Raw genomic sequence first — 4643 nt, forward strand, 5'->3', positions numbered from 1 at the left:
TTTTTAGTATGTTTTTAGTAGTTTTAGTTGAGTTTTTAGTGTATTTTTATTAGTTTTTAGTTAAAATTCACTTTTCTGGACTTTACTATGAGTTTGTGTGTTTTTCTGTGATTTCAGGTATTTTCTGGCTGAAATTGAGGGACCTGAGCAAAAATCTGATTCAGAGACTGAAAAGGACTGCAGATGCTGTTGGATTCTGACCTCCCTGCACTCGAAGTGGATTTTCTGGAGCTACAGAAGCCCAGTTGGCGCGCTCTCAACGGCGTTGGAAAGTAGACATCCTGGGCTTTCCAGAAATATATAATAGTTCATACTTTGCCCAAGATTTAATGGCCCAAACCGGCGTTCAAAGTCACCCTCAGAATTCCCAGCGTTAAACGCCGGAACTGGCACCAAAATGGGAGTTAAACGCCCAAACTGGCACAAAAGCTGGCGTTTAACTCCAAGGAGAGTCTCTACACGAAAATGCTTCAATGCTCAGCCCAAGCACACACCAAGTGGGCCCGGAAGTGGATTTTTATGTCATTTACTCATCTCTGTACACCCTAGGCTACTAGTTCTCTATATATAGGACCCTTTACTATTGTATTTGACATCTTTTGATCATTTTGTATCTTTTGATCACTTTAGATCTCTAGATCATCTTTGGACGTCTAGTTCTTAGATCATTGGGGGCTGGCCTCACGGCCATGCCTAGACCTTGTTCTTATGTATTTTCAACGGTGGAGTTTCTACACACCATAGATTAAGGTGTGGAGCTCTGCTGTACCTCGAGTATTAATGCAATTACTATTGTTCTTCTATTCAATTCCGCTTGTTCTTATTCCAAGATATTCATTCGTACTCAAGAACTTGATGAATGTGATGATTATGTGACACTCATCATCATTCTCACTCATGAACAAGTGACTGACAACCACTCTGTTCTACAAGCAACAAAGCTCTAATGTTTATCTCTTGGATTCTTTAACCAGAATCTTCGTGGTATAAGCTAGAACTGATGGCGGCATTCAAGAGAATCCGGAAGGTCTAAACCTTGTCTGTGGTATTCTGAGTAGGATTCAATGATTGAATGACTGTGACGTGCTTCAAACTCCTGAAGGCGGGGCGTTAGTGACAGACGCAAAAGAATCACTGGATTCTATTCCGGCCTGATCGAGAACCGACAGATGGATAGCCGTGCCGTGACAGGGTGCGTTGAACATTTCCACTGAGAGGATGGGAGGTAGCCACTGACAACGGTGAAACCCTTGCATACAGCTTGCCATGGAAAGGAGTAAGAAGGATTGGATGAAGACAGTAGGAAAGCAGAGAGACGGAAGGGACAAGCATCTTCATACGCTTATCTGAAGCTCTCACCAATGATATACATAAGTATCTCTATCTTTATCTTTATGTTTTATTCATATATCACCCATACCCATTTGAGTCTGCCTGACTAAGATTTACAAGGTGACCATAGCTTGCTTCATACCAACAATCTTCGTGGGATCGACCCTTACTCGCGTAAGGTTTATTACTTGGACGACCCAGTGCACTTGCTGGTTAGTTGTGCAAAGTTGTGTTTATGCCATGGTATTGAGCACCAAGTTTTTGGGGCCATTACTAGGGATTATTTGAGTTGTGAAAAGTAGTGATCACAATTTCGCACACCAAGTTTTTGGCGCCGTTGCCGGGGATTGTTTCGTGTATGGACAACTGACGGTTCATCTTGTTGCTTAGATTAGGTATTTTTTCTTCAGAGTTCTTAAGAATGAATTCTAGTGTTTCAAGGTGATGTTCTTATCATCACCAAAGCTGATTGATTCTCATCAATTTAGCTCTTGAATGCAATGTCTTGCTGAAGCTTGGCTAGCCATGTCTAATTTCTTTAGACTAAAGCTTTAGACTAACATTGCATGATTCCTGGAATTCTCATTAAGAATTTTGATACCTTTATTTTCTTTTCCACTTAATTTTCGAAAAATCCAAAAAAAAAATTACAAAATCATAAAATCCAAAATATTTCTTGTTTGAGTCTAGAGTCTCATCTTAAGTTTAGTGTCAATTGCATGTTTCTGTTCTTACTGCATTCATGCATGTGTCTTCATTGATCTTCAAGTTGTTCTTGATGATTTCCTTGTTTTGATCTTTGAATTCTATTGACTTGAGTGTTTTATGCATTCTCATTTTGTTAGTGTCAGTAGTATACAAACTGCTAAGTTTGGTGTCTTGCATGCATTGTTATTTGATTTTAGTTGCATTTTGATTATTCCTTATTATTAAAAATCCAAAAATATTTTTAATTTATGTCTTTTCAAGTCAATAATACAGAGAATTGAAGATTCAGAACACACTGCAGAGGAATTGTATAGAAAAAGCTGGGCGTTCAAAACGCCCAGTGAAGAAGGACAGACTGGCGTTTAAACGCCAGCCAGGGTGCCTGGTTGGGCGTTTAACGCCCAAAAAGGAAGTGCATTAGGCGTTAAACGCCAGAATGTGTACCATTCTGGGCGTTTAACGCCAGGATGGCACAAGAGGGAAGATTCTGTTTTTAATTCAGATTTTTTTTTTCAAGTTTTCAAAGTTTTTTTTAAAATCAAATCTTTTTCAAATCAAATCTTTTCAATCAAACCTTTTTCAAAATCAATTTCTTACCTTTTTCAAAGATACTTGCTATCAATTAATGATTTGATTCAACATTTCAAGTATGTTGCCTTTTCTGTTGAGAAAGGTTTAATGTTTGAATCATATCTTTTCTTGTTAGGCAAGTCATTAATTTTTTTTAAAAATCAAATCTTTTTAAAATTGTTTTCAAATCATATCTTTTCAATCATATCTCTTTAAAACCATAACTTTTCAATCATATCTTTTTAATCACATCTTTTTCAAAATAATTTTCAATCATATCTTTTTAACTTCTAATTTCAAAATCTTTTTCAAAAATTACTTGATCTCTTTCTCACTCTTGATTTTCGAAAATCAAATTAAAGTTTTTCAAAATGTTTTTAAAATCTTTTTAATTAATTTTCGAAAAAATCTCTTCCCCTCTTCTCACATCCTTCTATTTATGGAGTACCACTCCTCTTCAATGCACAATTCGAACTCTATCTGATTAAGTTTGAATTCTTCTACCTCTTTCTTCTACTTTTCTTTTCCTCTGACACCTCAAGGAATCTCTATACTGTGACATAGAGGATTCCACATTTTCTTGTTCTCTTCTCTTTCATATGAGCAGGAACAAAGACAAAGGCATTCTTGTTGAAGCTGACCCTGAACCTGAAAGGACCTTGAAGCGAAAGCTAAGAGAAGCTAAGGCACAATTCTCTGTAGAGGACCTAACCGAATTCTTCAAAGAAGAAGAACCCATGGCAGCCGAAAACAACAACAATGCAAGGAAGGTGCTGGGTGACTTTACTGCACCTACTCCCGACTTCTATGGGAGAAGCATCTCTATCCTTGCCATTGGAGCAAACAACTTTGAGCTTAAGCCTCAATTAGTTTCTCTAATGCAACAGAATTGCAAGTTCCATGGACTTCCATTGGAAGATCCTCATCAGTTTTTAGCTGAATTCTTGCAAATCTGTGACACTGTTAAGACTAATGGGGTTGACCCTGAGGTCTATAGACTTATGCTATTCCCGTTTGCTGTAAGAGACAGAGCTAGGACATGGTTGGACTCACAACCTAAAGAAAGCCTGGACTCATGGGAAAAGCTAGTCAATGCCTTCTTGGCAAAGTTCTTTCCACCTCAAAAATTGAGTAAGCTTAGAGTGGAAGTCCAAACCTTCAGACAGAAGGATGGTGAATCCCTCTATGAAGCTTGGGAAAGATACAAGCAATTGATCAGAAAATGTCCTTCTGACATGCTTTCTGAATGGAGCATCATAGGTATTTTCTATGATGGTCTCTCTGAACTATCCAAGATGTCTTTGGATAGCTCTACTGGAGGATCTCTTCATCTGAAGAAGACGCCTACAGAAGCTCAAGAGCTCATTGAAATGCTTGCAAATAACCAATTCATGTACACTTCTGAAAGGAATCCTGTGAACAATGGGACTAATCAGAAGAAAGGAGTTCTTGAAATTGATACTCTGAATCCCATATTGGCTCAGAATAAAATATTGACTCAACAAGTCAATTTGATTTCTCAAAGTCTGTCTGGAATGCAAAATGCACCAAGCAGTACTAAGGATCCTTCATCTGAAGAAGAAGCCTATGATCCTGAGAACCCTTCAATGGAAGAGGTGAATTACCTAGGAGAACCCTATGGAAACACCTATAATTCTTCATGGAGAAATCATCCAAATTTCTCATGGAAGGATCAACAGAGACCTCAACAAGGTTTCAACAACAATAATGGTGGAAGAAACAGGTTTAGCAATGGCAAGCCTTTTCCATCATCTTCTCAGCCACAGACAGAGAATTCTAAGCAGAACCCCTCTGATTTAGCAACCATGATCTCTGATCTAATCAAAACCACTCAAAGTTTCATGACTGAAACAAGGTCCTCCATTAGGAATTTGGAGGCACAAGTGGGACAGCTGAGCAAGAAAATTACTGAACTCCCTCCTAGTACTCTTCCAAGCAATACAGAAGAAAATCCAAAAGGAGAGTGCAAGGCCATCAACATGGCCGAATTTGGAGAGGAAGAAGAGGAAGTG

At 38.3% G+C, this 4643-nt stretch overlaps 1 non-coding gene across 1 annotated transcript; it reads right to left on the reverse strand.

The window, feature by feature from the left end:
• Window positions 1–3743: 3743 nt before the first annotated feature.
• Window positions 3744–3851, reverse strand: LOC130977412 (small nucleolar RNA R71). Its single transcript, XR_009085103.1, has one exon. It is a non-coding gene; the product is annotated as a small nucleolar RNA R71 (small nucleolar RNA).
• Window positions 3852–4643: the final 792 nt, after the last annotated feature.

This window comes from Arachis stenosperma, chromosome 4, assembly GCF_014773155.1.
Source record: "Arachis stenosperma cultivar V10309 chromosome 4, arast.V10309.gnm1.PFL2, whole genome shotgun sequence".
Classification (NCBI taxonomy): Eukaryota; Viridiplantae; Streptophyta; class Magnoliopsida; order Fabales; family Fabaceae; genus Arachis; species Arachis stenosperma.